The sequence below is a fragment of the Sceloporus occidentalis genome, unplaced genomic scaffold (assembly GCF_023333645.1).
Source record: "Sceloporus occidentalis isolate IW3139 unplaced genomic scaffold, rSceOcc1.0.p SCAF_479, whole genome shotgun sequence".
NCBI classification, from domain to species: Eukaryota; Metazoa; Chordata; class Lepidosauria; order Squamata; family Phrynosomatidae; genus Sceloporus; species Sceloporus occidentalis.
In genome coordinates this window covers 72,329-90,189 of record NW_028317459.1, presented here as the reverse complement: position 1 = coordinate 90,189, position 17,861 = coordinate 72,329, and the positions used below count along the sequence as shown (strand labels likewise).

Sequence of the window (17,861 nt, the reverse complement as noted above, 5' to 3'; positions counted from 1 at the left end):
TCTTAGTCAGAGAGCTCTCGTGCCACAACAAACTACAAGGTTTCCATAAGATGGAGCCTTGACGCTATGCAGTTAATCCTCTTTGCAGATCCTCCCATCCTGAGGCCCTGCCATTCAACAGCAGAACAATATACACAGATTAACATGGAAATCACTCCTCCCAACCCAGGGTCACACAGTATATATATACCCCACTCACTTCCATGCCAGCATTCTCTGACGTTGCCAACCACAGATACTAGCGAAACGTCAGAAACAAACTGTTCTAGAACATAGCCACATAGCCAGAAAAACCTACAAAAATCTCTGTTTGTCTAACCTAATCCCTGTGTCACCTCCTGGACAGGTGTGTTCTACTGAATCAGAATATTGGTTCATCTAGCTCAGTATTGTCTATTCTCACTGGTAACAATTTTCCAGGATTTCAAACAGGTTTCTTTCCTAGACTTGCCTCTTTCCTAACCTCTTTCCTAGACTCATCTGTTTCCTAGCCTAATCTGTATTATTCCTTGTTAGTTTCCCATCCAGGTCCTAACCAGACCTGAACCAATTTGTTTTTTCTAAAATTTTCTAAGGGTTTAGGGTTCTTCCTTATAAAGCTAAAAAATGTGAGTTTTAGGGTGGCCATGTGTTCTGTGTTACTGAGCACAGTCTTCCATTTGAAGGGCTGTCAGATAAAATCCTTTCTTTGAATGTATTTCAAGGGTTGTCCATTCTAACTCCCATTCAGAGTTAAAGAGCCCTTAGAAGGGAAGGCCAACCACTGGACAAGTTCTGTTATTACAATCTTTATTTCTAAATGTAATGCAAATCTCTGCATTGCTTTGTTTTTGGCTGTTTTATTTTTCTTTTCTGGCTAGGGTCAAACCAATTCTGTGGAGGGAAGCTGCATGTATTATTGCTGCTCTGAACTTCTTGGAGGAAGGGCAGGCCAAAAATGAATTAATTTAAACAAAAATACCATTTTTTCTCCCTCTGTGGCATCAGTGGGAATCATGTGGCCCTCTAGATGTTGCTGAACTATAGCTCCCAGTGTTCTTTACCTTTTGCCATGTTAGCTAGAACTGCTGGGACCTACAATCCAACAACATTTGAGGGCCACTTGATTTCCTTCCCTACTCTAAAAATACATGAAGGGTTCAGAACTCATGGCCTTCTTTACTTCCTGTTACCCATTATAGGTCTTGCACACCTCTCAGAGTTTTAACGGCACCATCAGAGGGTCTGTGAAGGCTAACAGGAGCAGAAGAGAGCTATTACATGGAGGAATCCATATTGTGCTCCCATGCGATCTTCAAGGAATCCTCTGGAAATGAAAATTGGTTTCACTCTTCCCCACCATTAATTTTCATCATCGGTTCTTGGCAGAGATTGGGAAAGTTCCTCTTTTTTGGATTGCAGGGCTCTACTATGTTGGTTGATGTTTTTCTAGCAGTGCAGTCCCCTCAAAAGGGAATTTTCCCAAGCCCTGTTTCTGGTTAAGGGGAGAGATGCAAGTAGTAATCCCTGCCTACACTGGGAAATCCCATTGTTAGAGGAAAGAGTTTACAAGTCTTTCCACTAATACAAGTCAATGCAGTAATGCATGTTACAAATACAAGAGTTTGCAGCTTTTCTGTGATTTGACCCTATATCTTTCAAGGAGCATCAAAACATGGCATGAAAGACTGAATCCCTGCAATGGCGGCTGCTGTTACTGCTCCTCTCCTCTCCTCTCTTTGAAGCTATGCACTAGCATTTCCCTCCAGATGTTTTGAACTACAACTCCCATAAATCCCCACCCACATGTCTAATGATCATGTAAGATCTGGAGTTGTGGTCCTGGGTTAGGGCACACTGCTACACACCTTACCATCCATCAGCTGTGGATTATTTCTAGTTGGCCCCACTCAAAACCAGATAGAAGATGTAGTGTAGGTACAAGTTAGAATCGAACCAGCTAATATTCTTTACATTACAAGAACTCATCCAGCAGCATTATATGCATATTGGTGAAGAACACAGGATAGACTCTACAGGTTTCAGGGGGAAGATAGTAAAACAATGAATAATCAATCCTTTTATGGGATCTCCGTGCCAAGACTGAACAAAACTGTACAACAAGAATTCTGTGGACAGCTGCCAGTACATATTAATCTGCCAACAAAATCTTAATATCAACCAAAAAAATAAAAAATTGAGATCCACTGCATCTACAGCATACATTAGTCCCCCCCCCCCCCAAAAAAAAAAATATGAAGGATGCTCAAACCTCACTAGCACACTTGACACCTTATTTGAAAACCAAATTGCTAAAGGTTCACAAGTTTGCACTCCTTCATCAATCTTCCTCAGAGTGGAAAATGATTGGAGAATCAACACCAAAGCTAGATAAATGTATCACTTAGCCTAAAAACATGACAGAGGAGTAGGGCTGGGGTTCGGACAAATACTCCAAACCCTCCAGCATTTCACAGATGAAAACCAGGATAAGTAGTCAAGGAATATCAGAATATAATCAAGATGGCAAAACTTGTAAATAACACACACATTAGGTGAAGCTACAGCTGGTTTCTTTCTCGTGAGCCTACTGGGAAAGGTAAGATTTCACCCTTTTCTCTCTTTCCTCCCTTCTAAATGGAGTGCAAATGATTTTTGCACTTTGATTCAGTTTTCAGCAACTGAATTAAGCTGAAGACAAGAGGAAGTGGTAGGAGGAGAGAGAGAAACTTGGACATTTTAAAAGCAGCTGAAAAGTTTGGACAGCAGAGGACTAATCAGGACAGTCACTGCTAAACTGGGACAGTTAAAAGGTATGATACCTGAATGCATTAGAGCAGTGGGTCTACTTCAAATCCATAGGTATTTTAAAAGAAAATAATTTAATTAAGTCGTATTTGAAACCCATAGACACTGTCTTTGTTTTTATTTATTTATGTGTTTATTTTTTAAAATAGCAATAAAAGTAAGCCTGTGTGTGTGATTCCCTCCCCCTCCCCAGCCCTTATCAAAACTGAGACCTGACATGGACTTATATGAAAATCAAGTTTCGTTGATTTAAGGTCACAGATAGAGACACATACGTAGAGATGGGCAAAGTGTATGCCTTTTCATTCATGCTGCCAAGCAGTGACTCAGTAAGATTCAATTGGATTTCACTCAATGGGCAGTTCATATCAGTAATTATTATTATTACCATCATTTTAAACTCATGCTACACTAAGCTGGACCACAGCCTCTGTGCCTGGGTGCTTCCATTTATAAATATCACATTACTTCCATTTCTTCCAATCCATTTTTATCAATCCATGAATTAAAGATAACACAGGTACTCACTCTATACTACCAGGATAGATTCCCTGCATACATTAAAACTCAGTTACTAGAAGCATAAATAATTAACAGTTATTGATCTCAAAATGGCAATAACCCCAAAGAAATGTGTAGCAAAGTTTTTTTAAAAAAATATATGCTTTTGGAGGGGGAAAAATCAAGACAAGAGACTAATGGCAATTCTGGGAAAAAAAGACTGCACGTGGGTTGTAACACATTGCTCTTTTAATCTTATAAAAGACTAAAGAAACTGAGCAATCAATAGTGCATGACAAAGCTGCCAAATAGTGCATGCATAGTTTGGATGTCCAGAAATAATTACTGGGCAATGTTTTTGAAAGCACCCCATCTAAGTGACTTCAACCAACACTTGAACCACATTCCTTTGGAAGCAAGACCTGTTGACTTTGCATTTATGAGTACGGTGAGTACAGTTGCAATCCTAAACACATTTACTAGGGGGCAGCAAGCCCCACCAAATAGGAGGGAAACACTGCCAAGAAAACAGGAAAAGAATTGGTGTGGGCTTCCTTCCCCACCTTCAAATCTCACATCATCCATGAATTTGCCGGATCATCTTATACATGCCACAATTACCAGCCACATTCCTGTATGTGTTATACAGGAGGCAAAATGCCACTGTACCACTTTACAGGGCTTTTGGAAAGGTAGCTGCAATAATGTGTGTGGAGCTTCCAAAAAAAATGTGCTTCAGACTTCAGCTCACAACTTAGTCCTATGCAACTTATGCCACCAAAAGAGAAAAGGGTGCCTCTATAGGACTGAACCAGGACTTGACCTCAATATCACAGACAACCTCTTTAAGCACTTGTTGTTGCCATGCATAGAGTTGCACCACATTACTTGGGCTCCTAATGGTACCACAAGGCACGGGGTCCCACTTCCTCTGCACACAGTTCCAGAGTTAAGTCTTGGTGACAGCTTCCAGGGCTAGTGGAAACAGCAATCCAAATAATGCAGTCGAGTTTCCCGCATTTGGGGAAATCGCAGGGGTCAGCACACCTGGAGTGCAATGGATGAGCTTCACCCTGGGAAAACCACTTTTGTGATCATGGTGTCTCCCTTGCCAGTTCTCTCCCCAAATTAATGTGTTCATGTTACGTCTAGTCCATGATGCAGCTATATTGGTTGAAACAACAGAAGTATGTTTTCAACCAGTTCCTGGCAGCCAAGATGGGTAGGCACAAAATCTCCTATGCTTCGAAAGCCATTAGTGGGACTAGATTAAATTTACTTGAACCTACGCTGCAGTCAAAATACTGGTGTTTGCTTGCACAGTTCCATGTTAAATAATGAGGTGTCAGGAGCTCACCACTGTGATTACAGAATTCATGATGCAACAAGCATTATACATGCAGCATAGCCAATAAACTGTGTGTGTGTGCTGCATTTTGAAAACCAACCTCGATCTTCAGTAGCTTGATTCCCAAATGGCAACAACACAGTTTGCATAGAAAGGAAACATGTTTGTGCTGTGTGGAATGCAATGAATGACGAACAATATCTAAGAAAACCCTATGAAATTCATGGGATTGCCATAAATCAACAGGCAATTTGAAGGCACACACAGACACATTCAAATAGGGTCATAAGAAAATTGACTGTTCTGGAGTATACCTCTTGCAAATTTCTCCATCAGCTGTCTATTGACTATGTTGGCTGAAATATTCTGGGAGATGTAGTGTCAAGGAGTAATTGTCCCAAGCCCTGCTGAAGTATTTGTGAAATTATGAACAGGACCCACAAGGCTGGAGAGCCAGCATGGTGTAGTGGTCTGAGCATTGGACAGTGACTGGAGACCAAGCTTTGAATCCCTGAAAACCCCATGATAGGTTTCCCTTGGGTTTGCCCTCAATTGGAAATTACTTGAAGGCTCACAACAACAATAATCCAAAACCCATCCAGTGAGCATTTAAAGGCTCTGCCGTCCCACGGCATATTCTGGTGTGTGGGGATGGGCATGCAAACACTGCCTTGGGGATTGGAAACATTTCCTGAAGTACAGAGAACTATTAAAGAAATCCTTGAAAAGGGCCAGTTTAGACAGCTGTGTGAGTCTCTCTGGATGTTGGCAACTGTTGTTCCTGTTTACAACTGTTTCTGTTTCTAGCCAGAGTGAGCAAGTACTGCAGTGCTCCAGGTATTGCTAGACCATAATGCCCATCAGCCCCAGTTAGCACAGCCAAAAGTGAAGGATGGCATGAATTACAGTTCAACCACATCTTGAGGGCTATAGACTGCCCACCTTTGCTTTATAGTCACAGATCCCCCCCCCCCGATTAACTAATTAATTAATTAATTTGCCAATCAGCTAAAGTTAACAGATCCCATGAAGATATTATTCATAAAGACAACAGAAGATATAAAGACTCATGGAATCCCAGAGTGGGAAGAATCGCAAGGGCAATCCTGCCCAACCCCCTGCCATGCAGGAAGGCACCCTCAGTCTCCATATCATGAGTAGAATAAGTACACAGGTAATCCTTTTCACCAGAAACAAACAAAAAAGGTGGATTTTTAAAATCCTTGTATTCCCCTGCTCCTCCACAGACTGAACACACAGCGCAAGCAGTTTAATAATCCAGTGGAGGCATTCACACACAGTCTTCCGTCTAGCAAGGCCGACAAAAAGGACAAATAACTTTATGGCCCTGGAATTCCAGTTATGGTAACCAGCGTGTTTTAAATTCCAGGAAAGGTTACATTTCAGCAAGTGCTGCTTTCCACTCGCTCACTCACTTGCTCACTGGCTGCTGGAGATAGATGCACAGTCCTGGGCTGGGGCCAAGGCAGTGCTTCCCGTTACATTCCATTTATAACCTCTGGCGGCGGCCCATACCTGGCGCAGCTATGGACTACTCCTGCGGCGGCTACTACGCCACATCCCAATTCTCTTTACTACTTCTTTTGGAGCTTACAACAACTTCAAATTACCCCAGGCGTACAGGTCAGGAATGAGCTCAACTTTTTGGGTGCATGGTATCATGTGATTTATTTATAGTCCACCTTTTTTCATTAGGAATCAATTACAGCAATTAGAAAAGCAACATGAAATAAAATTACAATTCAAAATAAACAGTCCCCCTATCCCGACCCCCCCCCCCACATAATAACCTTGCTCAGTATCTATTGATAAATATAGATTGATCTTAAGTTGATCAAAAAGAGTCGTTTTCTGGTGATTCCTAGAGCCACCATCTCCCACAAAAGTGAAGCTGTGTCACTTTCTTCTCTGCCTCCCCTCCCAAAAAAACCAAAACAACAAACAAACCCCAAGGTACAACAGACTCCCATTGGAAAACATTATCTCCTTTTGGAACAGAGCAAAGTTTCTATTCCATTTCCAACAAACAGATGTTTCTTGAAGTTCACAAAGAAATAAATCATCATGCTCCATAAGGATGGAGCTTCTTGACTGAGAAGCAGCCTGCCTCCAAGATCTAGATGGTTTCTATCAGCAAGGGATGGCTACCATCGCAGACAGTAAAGTAAAGTAAAGTTGATTGTTAGAAGCTAAAAGCCGTCACAATATAAAACAGATCCAATCCGTCGCAGAGGATACTCTGTGACTTTGCCAATCCCATTAAAAAAAACCAAACACACACACACACTTTGAAATGTAACCCAATGCATGTTGACACACTGCAGAAATAACCCGGTTTGGGACCATTTTGTAACTGCCTTGGCTCAGTGCTAGGGAATCCTGGGAATTGTAGTTTACTGTGGCCCCAGAGCTCTCTGGCAGAGAAGGCTCAGTGTCTCCCAAGACGACAGTCCCCAGATTTCCCGAGCATTGAGCCAGGGCAGTGAAAGCGGTCTCAAAGTGGATTGTTTCTGCAGTCTGTTTTGGACTTCAGAAATAAACCTCTAACTCCGGAGAGGGATGCCCCCTAAGCCTGGCATCGTGAGTTCACCGCGGGCGGCTTCCACACTCTTCGCTTTGGCCAAGGAACCAATCCTTCCGATGCTGTAGACTGTGTTGCCTCTCTCCCTCTCGCTCTCGCTCTCTCTAAATACTCAATGCTTGCTTGGATTTCTGTAGCACAATATTTGGGGAGCTCCCTGACGTCCTTTGCAGGAAAGCGGTGCCTGGCCATTCAAGGAAGCCAACCAACCGAGGACCATCCGGATCCCCCTCCGCCGCCTGCCATTTGCTGGGAAAGAGCGACCAGAAAGCGAGGCAGCCCCCTCCTCCGTCTTGGGGCTTCTTCCTTCGGGCCAAGCCTCTCCCCGGAAAGCCTTTCCCGAAGCCCCGAGGGAAGCCAGGGCCCTCCTCCTCCCTGCCTGCCTGCCTGCCTGCCAGCCTTCCCTCCAGAGGGACCCCTCAAGGGCAGGCCTTCCTCCATCGGGAGCAGGGCTCAAAGGAGCAGGCCTCCTGGGCACCTTTCCATTGGGAGTGTTTGGGGCTTTCCTGGGGCAGCGTCCTCCATTCTTCTGGGCATGATTAAGAAGCAGCCCAGAAGGTGTACCTTTGTCTGGCTCAAGGCTGCTATGGAATTCTGGGAGTTGGAGTTTGTTGTGGGTCCAGAGCGGAGCGGAGGACAAAATGGAGGACAGTCCGGAAAATGTAGGAACTCTCCTATAAATGTAAAGGCATGCTTCTGAGCCCTGCTCCAAACGGAGGACATGATGGCATTCCTCCCGGACGGAAGGGGAGATGGAGGAGCTGTGTCCCCCGCCTCAGGCGCCTGGCTCTGCCCAGCAGGGGGCGCCCTCCCCTCCCCTGCCTCCCTCGCCGCCAGGCCCTTCTTCCCCGGCCTCTTCGGACCACCAGCCTCCCGCCTTGCTCTCCAGGTGGGCCTTCCAGGAGAATAACAATCCCTCTGGAGCTGAGGGGCCCAAAGGAGGGGCGGGTGGCACTGGGCTGCTGGCCAGGGAGGAGGGGCTGGGGAGCCCCCTTTTCTTAGCAGCCCTGCTTCTCCCCAAGTGGCTGAGGGCCCCGGGAGGAAGGAAGGAAGGAGGCGGGAGCGGGCTGAGAGAGGCGCCTTGCCCACCGGAACAGCCGCCTCCCCGCTTTCCCTCCCGGCGGACCCCCAACTGAGGCAAGCTCCATGGGGGGCTCCGGCCTCCTTCCCTGCCCAGAGCCTGCCCTCTGCCCAGCCGTCGGGGCCCCTCTCCGCTCAGCCTCTCTCCTGCTGCTGCTGCTGCTGCTGGCCCCGAACCCCGAGGAGGACCAGGCTCCCGAGACACAAGTCTCCAACACCCTCAACGCAACGCATAGCCCCAGGCTTCTCAGTCCAAAACGACAGGCGGGGGGGGGGGGAATGGAGGACCCGTCCGGGAAAAGCCCGGCCATCCTGGATGTCCGACTCTTGCTCCGCATGATGGAGGGCGCCTTGGAAGTCCTCCTGGGCCAGCGGCTCCCGTGGCCCCAGGCCCCTGCCCTCTCTCCCGCCTGGCCCCTTCCTTCCCCTGGGGCCCTGCTGCTACCTCTCCGTCCCGCAAAGCCTGGCTGCTCCCTGCGGAGGAGAGCAGAGCAGAGCAGAGCAGAGGAGAGTCACCTCCTGCTGCCTCCGAGGAGAGAGCGCCGCGGCTCAGGTGGCTCATCAAAGCTTCATGAGCAGCCTCCTCCTCCTCCTCCTCTTCCTCTTCCTCCCGGGCCAGGCTTTTGGCCCTCCTCCTTCCCCAGGGCAGCCCCCCCCTTCCAGCCACTTCCAGCAGGGTCCTCCTTGTCCTCCAGGCCCAAGGGGCCTCGAAGCGGGGGCCTCCCCTCCTGGCCAACTTTTGGGGGCCCTCCTCCTCCTCCTCCTCCTCGCCTGGCAAACTTTTGCTGGACGGAGGGGCTGGAGGCTCCGTCTTGTGTTGCGGGAGCAAACTACACATCCCAGGAACTGGGTAGGACCGTAGGACGGAGCCGCGTGGCCCAACTGCATTCTCTCTCCCAGGCAGATGCCCCCCGAGGCTGGGAATGCCCCCAAAGACTAGGCGAGAGGGGTTCTTAAAAGGCTTCCTCCTTTGGGGGGCAGAAAGACCCAGCCGCCCATCGACACCCGCATCCTTTATTTGTCCCAGGGGCGGGAGAAGGGAGATGCCAAGGCTGCATCCACACTGGAGGAATAACCCGGCTTGGCACCGCTTTCACTCTTTGTATGAAATTCTGGAGTTGGAGTTTGTTCTGGGCCCGGAGCGGAGCGGAACTCCAACTCCCAGAGTTTCATCGCCTTAAGCCAGACAACTTAAAGCGGCGCCAAGCCGGGTCCTTCCTCCGGTGTGGCTGCAGCCTGATCGTAGGCAGCCCTGGCTCCCTCCCGCCTTGCCGCTTGCCTTGCGCCTGGCTCCCTGCCTGACCTCTGGCTCGCATTCTGCGGGAGGCAATCAAGATAATCACCGCATCCTTTATTCATGAGGAGGAGGCCTCGAGGGACGCAGGCGGCAGGATCGCCTTACCTGGCGCCCGGAGCCCCGACCCGCCGCAGCCAGCAGAAGGGACCTGCCCTCCCTCCCTCCCTCCTTCCCTCCCCGGACTCACCTGGCGGCGGCGGCGGCGGAGGAGGAGGCGCCCTCCTCCTGGAAGACCCCCACAGCCAGCATCCAGGCGCCGGCCCCAGGGAGGACCCCTCGCAAGCCCCACGGAGTCCAGGGGGCGAGGGCTGGGCCGGGAAAAGAAAGCCCCCGTCAGATACAGACACCCCCTCACGCCTTCTCAGCCCCAAACCCCTTCCAAGCAGCCGCCACTTTTGCACATCTATCTATCTATCTATCTATCTATCTATCTATCTATCTATCTATCTATCTATCTATCTATCTATCTAATCTCTATCTTGTCTGTCTGTCTATCAGTCTATCTAATCCGTCTCTCTCTCTATCATCTCTCTCTCTAGTTTTTCTCTCTCTCTAATCTGCCTGCTTGCTTGAGTATCTGTCTTGTCTGCCTGTCTATTATCAATCTACTCTATCTATCTGTCTATCTATCTAATCTATCGATCAATTTATCATCTACCTTCTGTCTTTCTCTCTCTTCCTATCTGCCTGTCTGTCTGATCCACCTACCTGCCTAACCACCTTCTCTCTCTTTCTCCCCCTATTACTTACCTACCTCTCTCTCTCTCTCTCTCTCTAATCTCTCTCATCTGTCTCTCTAATCCCTCTTCCTCCTCCGCTGTTGGTGCGGCGAACAGAGATTAAATTATTGATCGTGGAAACCGGGTGTCGAGGGGTCCATGAGCTCCCTCTGAGCCTCCCTTTTGGGGGGGGGGGAGAGGGCTTTCATGCCGGCAGCCACCCCAGGGAGCTCTCTCTCTCTCTCTCTCTCTCTCTCTCTCTCTCTCTCTCGTTTCCCTTTCGCCTGCAAGCAAGGGTCCACCTTTGCAAAGCAGGACACTTTGGGTGGGAAGCCTTCAGGCAGGGCACCCAATCAGAAATATCCTCCCCATTTGGGAGGAGAAAAGCAGATATTATGCTTTAAGCTTAACCGTGTAGTGGCTTTTCAAGTTCTGCTCAGCTGCACTGTGGAAATAATCCGGTTTGACCCCCGCTTTAGCTGCCACGCCTTAAGGCTATGGAATTCCAGGCGCCAGAGCCTCAGCAAACCACAACACGGCAAACAAACTCTACAACAAGACGCACCGCAAACAAACTATACAGCCCAACAATTCAACAAACTACAACACTACAAACTAACTACATGACCAACAACAAACTCTACAACACTACAAACAAACTCTACAACACTACAAACAACACAACAACACTACAGACACTACAATATTATAAACAACAAACTACCAGTGCCCAAATTCCATAGCACTGAGCCAGACTGCAGACGTGCACTTGGGTTGCCAAAGTCATTATTTAATTTAATTTAATTTATTATTTTTTCCTTCTCAACCGCAGCCTAGGAAAGGGAAGTTCCAGCAATGGTTTCTTCCCAACCATCTCCAGAGCCAGTTTTACTTTGAATGGTCCTTATTGATTTGTGGGAAGGAAAACAAAGAAGAAATATTACAAGTATTTTAAGGTTGGCTCTAGATTAAACCAAGCCCTTTCATTAAAATGTGGAAGGAATGGATTTGACAGGGTTTCTGAGATTCAAAGAGAAGTATGTATCTCTCACTCTCTCCTGTATCCTCTAAATGTTCCCTTTTAATCCCATTTCCACACTTTTCAACTGCTTTTAAAATGTTCCAGTTTCTCTTTCCTTCCCCCTCCTTTGTGCTTTGGGTTAAAGTGTAAAAGTAATTTGCTCTCAACTAATTCAGCTGAAAGCAGAGGAGAGAAGGAGGGCAGAATTGCGCCCTTCCCAGTTGGCTCTGGCAAAAGCAAACTGCAGCAGCCTCTCCTATCTTGTGTGATCTTCCTCATTAATGACTTTTGTAATCTTGACAACACTCTGATGTTGCTTTGCCATAAGTATCTTGCTTTTCATCTGTGAAATGTTTGAGCTCCGGTGCAGATATACATATTGATCAGCCAAGCTCTTTACAGCCTGACCCCCACATTTACGACTTTGACTTTTGTGGATCTGATTATTGACAGATTTGATTAATATGTTCTCTCTGGGACTCTCTGTCCTCCAGCATGACTCTATGGTCAATGTCCACCAGAAGTTGTGCTGGAGGACCTAGAAATTCCTAGTGAGAACCAGGAATTCTTGACCATAGGAGTGTGCTGGAGGGCCTAGAGATTCCTAAAGAGATATTCTCTCAAGTAAAATAAATTATGTTTTTTTATTTGTGTTTTTTCCAATTTGACAGGGGTCCCGTGCCCCTGACCCCAGCGAACATTGGCGTGTGTATGTGTGCTGTAAATAAATCATGCTTACAGAGTGGCCAAGAAGACATTGGCTGAACCTTCTGCCTCTGCTTGCAGCAGATAAATATCTTCATTAAACAAAGAGTGGTGACCACAGCTCAGGTAAGTTTGCCACTTTTGAAAAGGAAGGTTCATTTGCCCAAAAGCAGCAGTGTAGAAGGCAGACATTCAACAGGTCCAATCCTCCCCAGAAGGGAGAGGTGATGTGGAGTCTCTCACCTGTTGAGATCTTGCCTGAATCTATAGGTTGGGAATAGGGTTAAGCACCTTGGACAGCTCCTTAAAGGTCAAACTAAAACCTAGAGCAAATCTACTATCCCACTGACATCAACAATGTCAGCGGCCACTGCCACAATCATGTAGACAAGTTATTTCTAGGTACTGGAGAAATGGGTTGGTCAAAAGGCATCTTATCATTTCAGTTTTGTTTTTATTGTTTCTCATATCCCAGGGTTTGTTCAAACAAAGCCAGAAATAAGAAGCATTGTTTTTTGCTGCTCCTCACCTGATGCCACCAATGCGGTCATCACAAAGGGAGATGTTTGTGTGTTGTTCTCTCAGATCACAGCTGGTCTTTTCTTTCATACAGTACATACATTTGGTTTGCTACCAAAAAGAGAGGAAGCCTACGGACCCTGAAGGCACCAGATCCTGTCTGATCTTGGAAATTGAGCAGGGTGAGGCCTAGTTAGTACTCTGACATGAGACCACCAAGGAATTCCAGGTGCTGTAGGCTGTATTTCAGAGGAGAGCTATGGAAAACGACCTGAGTATTCCTTGCCTAAGAAAACCCTATCAAATTCAGGGGGTCACGGTAAGTCAACAGGTGACTTGAAGGCATATACACACTATAAGAGAGAAATGAGAGATGCTTTTGACGTGTTATATACAAGCTGTTTGGCCCCCATGTTGCATATTTACATGTGAATACTTATGAAATAAGGACATGTAAGGAATCCATTGATGGGGTTCTTTTATGTGGACTTTCTCTGGTCTGCCACTATCCAGACTGGGCATGGATTGGACACACTTTGCATGTTGGTCTTTACACCTTGGACTCTTACACGCTTCACAATTACAACACAGTATTTCCACTTTCCCAGTTTCATTCTACATTAGAGTGCTTATTTGCTGTAGCAGCATCAGCTAAAGAGTGCCATGATTAAGTGACACCCATGGCAGGCTACCAACAGGATTTGCACATTTCCACATACAGTAAGTGACAGTGTAGAAAACAAGTCTTATATGTAAAATGGTCCTAAAACTTTTCCTTAATGAACAAGATAAAGAATATGTCTTCTTCTGGCTTCTTGGCAATAGTAACAGAGCTTTCCTCCCTATGAATAAAGTAGCCTTTTAATTAGGAAAATTAAAACCTCTTTCATGTAATTAGTAAAATGTGTGCCTTCAAGTTGCTTGTCAACCTATGGCAAAACTATGGATGTCAGGGTTTCCTGAGGCAAGGCATACTCAGAGGTGGTTTGCCATTGCCTTCCTCTGAATATAGCCTTTAGCACCTGGTATTCCCTGGCAGATCCTGTTCCAAGTACTAACCAGGCCAAACCCAGTTGTAACCAGGCCAAACCCTTCTGAGCATCTAAAACCAGAAGGCATCTGTTGCCTTTGGTGTATTTAGGTGGGGCAAGACCACTCATCTTTTAGCCCCTGGTCACTGAGGCCAGGACAAGAGAAAACAGATGCAGGTGGCAGGAAATAAATAGAGAACTATTGCACTTCCCTGAAAGTAAGTCTGGATTAGTTTTGCCAACACACAACTGCTGACAGAACAGATTGGTTCTATCTCTTAAGAATACTAAAATCAGGGTTTAAGTCAATGAGATGAGCAAAGAGAGGGACAGGCAGAATACACACCTGGGTTATCAACCAACAGGCTGGCACAACATTAGGACATTTCTGGATTAATTCAATGTGGAGTCTGCCACAAGTCTGTTAGCAAAGTTAGCTTCTGCTTTTTATTTTGTACCTTATACTAAAGCAGGACTGGGCCAAGAGCAGCCCACAGGCTGCATGAAGCCCCCCAGGGTCTTGCTCCAAAAATGGTCTTGCTCCAAAATGTCCAAATGTTTTTTAGGGGTGTAGAGAACATTTCTCTCACATTTGGCTGTCTGCCTTATAGTCACAATGGCCAGGTACCCACGTAATGGGAACCATGTGATTTGCTAGAGTGTTGTTGGACTGCAACATCCAGAATTCTTCACCATCAGCTATGCTGTCAAGGGTTGATGGGAATTGTAATCCAATAATATTCAAAGGGCTGTATGATTCCTATCCTCGATGTAGCCCAACACTGCTCTTCTTCACCCTGGCACCCTACAAGCATGTTGTGCTCCAACTTCCATCACACCTACCCATCAAGGTCAGAGGCCTAGCTAGCAAGGGTTGATAACAGTTGCAGTACAATATGTTTACAAGGAAGTAGTGGGATAGAGATGGGTCTCATTGGCTGGCCACTGCTCTCCAAGGCTTCCATAATAATAATAATAATAATAATAATAATAATAATAATAGTTTTTATTTATATCTTCCCGCCTCTCCCGAACTTGCTGGAAGATTCTGGAAATCCAGAGAGGTAATGTTTCTAAGCTCTGATGTGAGCTCTTTTTCACTGGAGATGCTCAGGGCTGGATGTGAACCCTTCTGCACGCTGAGCAGCTGTTCCAGCATTGAGAAGCAGCTTCTTTTTAACAGGATATAGTGAGTCAGTGGGGTGTAGTGGTTTGAATATTGGACTATGACTCTAGAGACCTGGATTCAAGTGCCCACTCAGCTATGGAGACTCATAGGGTGGCCTTGGGCAAGTCACACCCTCTCAGCCTCAAAGGATGTGGCACAATGGCAAATCCCTTCTGAAGAAACTTGCCAAGAAAACCCCATGATAGGGTTGCATTTGGGTCATTATAATGCAGAAATAACTTGAAGGCTCACAGCAACAATAATGATATGATGCAATGCACAGGTAATCTTACATTAGCACAATTTTTCATAGAAATGGAAAACTTAATTAATTCAAATTAAACACCCCCGCCCTTTAAGAGACACATTTAGTCTATATGTAACAGCTATCCAGGGTTTTCTTATTTTTAAAAAAATAAAAACAAACTTTCCTTCACTATCTTTATAACCATCTGTTTGGTTAATGCGATTTGATCCCAGCCTGATTTTCTGAGAAGAGGTCAAGGAAAATAGGGGGAGAAAGAGATGGCTTCTCGTTTTTTTTTCCTTATCATCAGGAATTCTACATTAATCCTGATGATATGAATGACAGTGATGTCAATGAACTCAGGTTTGGCAAGAGTATTCTTTTTCTATTAATATTTTTAATTGGCTGAGGTCATGTCTAATATTACAAGCAGCATTTTATGTCTAATTGTGTTTATGTGTGTTTCCTAGTTACCTATGTTCTACTGTTTCCCCTCTCCTCCAGTCCCCTTCCTCCAATTCCCAAAGGAATAGGAAGCAACTTCAAATCAACTAGACCAGAACTTGGTTAAAAAAAACCCCAAACAAATCCAAAACTGGCTATCATTTAAAACAGAATGGAACTCATAGACAAGGCACAGTGTTTTTTTTTAAATCCTATTCCCATTCACACCACACAGTTATAGTACTAATATTTAACTTTAACTGCCATGGTTCCATCCTATGTAATCCTACGATTTGTAGTCTGGTGAGGCACTAGAATGCCTTGGATGAGAATTCAAAAAGCCCCTCCCAGGATTACATAGCAATATGTTTCTGAATTCCTGACTACATGTTAGCTCTGGATGCACAAGATAATCTATTTTATGTGTGAATATAGCATCCATCCTCCCAAAAGCAAACCACAATGGGTATTGGTAACGTATACTCCTCCTCATATTGTAAGACTGAAACCCCCATAACCCCTCATCACTGAGAATGCCACCACAGGTATAAAGCACCATTTTACTCTGCAGTATTCCCATGCATGGGATTACTACTGGTGGTTGCTTGGATTTAGTGCTAGATGGTAGACTTTAAGATATGGGCTGGGGGGGGGGGGCTTTCATTTTTTGGAACATTGGAAATGGCCTTGTGTGTGTGTTTTGACATATCTCCAGATTGTGACACGCAACATCCTGTTTCAACCTACTTTTCTGAAGACTCTTCAGGATGTCAATCCCAACTATCACATAACCATGCCAATTGGTCAAGATCACAAAGTTCATGGAGCTAGCTAAACACAATTATTTAAATCGATGATGTAAAAGAGCCCTTCATTTGCTTCCAACAAAAACATGGATTCAGAAGACTACAGATATGTATACTGTCTACTATCAAAAGGTGAATCCTGCTTGCGGAACACTCACTTTCTGCATTGTTATTTATATTAAAATTCAACCTCACATATAGGAGATGCACACACAAGGCACAATTCAACAAATATTTGTTATGAGAAACGCAACAGTGTTTAGCACACTGGGCAGTAAGATCCACTGAACTGAGTGGGATTTGCATTCATGTAACCATCCTTAAGATCAGTTACAAGACCAAGATGGGACATCTGGTGTGATGTGCCTTCAACAGCAGACCATATTTCCCTCTATAAGCCAGCCTGGGGTCTGAGATCATCAGGAGAGGCCCTTCTCTCAGTCCCACCACCATCACAACCACAGTTGGTGGAGAAATGAGAGAAGGCCTTCTCAGTGGCTGTCCCTAGACTCTGGAATTCCCTTGCCAGGGAGGCCAGAATGGCCCCTTCCTTGTTGTCCTTTTGTTGGCAGGCTAAAGCCTTTTTATTCAAACAGGCTTTTACAACAGAAAGTTTTTAAAGAGTGTGTAAGGGGGTTCTGTACTCTTCTAATTTTACTGTTTTTAACAACCACAACAACAATAACCACAACAACTGACTGAGTAATGGTGACCCAAGCATAAAGTTTTCTTGGCAGGATTTATTTAAAGGAAGTTTGCTGTTGCCTTCCTCTGAGGCTGAGAGAGTGTGACTTGGCCCAGGTCATCCAGTGGGTTTCTTTGGCTAAATGAGAACCTGAATCTGGGTCTCTCAGAGTTCTAATCCAATAATGAAACCATTACACTACATTGGCTCACCATGAGACCTTAGCTTGCCATTAATCACATCCTATTTCACAGCCCTCAAGCTTTGATATTTTTATTGTTATTGTTGTCTGGATTGTGTCCACCCAGGTAGAGTGGATCTCTGAAGCACTTGGTTACTTCATAAAAATTTTCAAAATTATATTATAAAAAGTATAAAAGAAAATGTTGAAACTATTATGGGATTCCTCAGTATCATCTCTACACTTAATTTCATAGCAGTGCTTTGTTAGTCATCAGATATGAAATGGTTAATTAATGCTTTGTTTACGTCTCTGGCAAAAAGACCAAACAAACAAAAAATAATATTCACTCAGGCAATTCAAAGCCTGTAATTTACAATTCTAAATCAAATTGGTGGTCCCAATTAGAGTAGAGTAATGGGATCAATGGAATTTATGTAAATGTTAACTTTCTATTCACCTGGGAGGAGCAATTGAATGTAGGCCATAAACAGTTTGCCAGATGAGGAAATCTGCACAATTTGTCTTATTTTGGATTGATTAATGTGGCAAACTGAGCTGAGGGTTTGGAATTCAGCAGTTCAGAACACTGAACTTCTGAGACGTCTGCAGGAATTACATATACAGGTATTCAGGCAGTTCCTTACCTTAGTAAGGACTATAGTAGTTTTTTGTTTTCTTTAAATGTAAAAGCTAGATTTTACTTCCAATTATACCATA

At 45.2% G+C, this 17,861-nt stretch overlaps 1 protein-coding gene and 1 pseudogene across 7 annotated transcripts in view; both read right to left on the bottom strand.

Annotated features, from left to right (window-relative positions):
• Positions 1–17,861, bottom strand: part of LOC149271643 (neurotrophic factor BDNF precursor form) — a 111,524-nt gene that overhangs the window by 53,267 nt on the left and 40,396 nt on the right. The window contains exon 1 of one of the 7 annotated variants that reach the window (XM_089507251.1): positions 9,803–9,959. The exons of 4 other annotated variants lie outside the window; for them this stretch is intronic. The gene's annotated coding sequence lies outside the window, so the exon portion shown is untranslated. Of the gene's footprint in view, positions 1–6,072; positions 6,399–7,198; positions 7,269–9,802; positions 9,960–17,861 lie in introns of those variants that run through there. 2 more of the 7 variants (XM_089507246.1, XM_089507245.1) reach the window with 2 other exon arrangements.
• On the bottom strand, positions 4,276–4,411 carry LOC149271644 (U1 spliceosomal RNA; annotated as a pseudogene).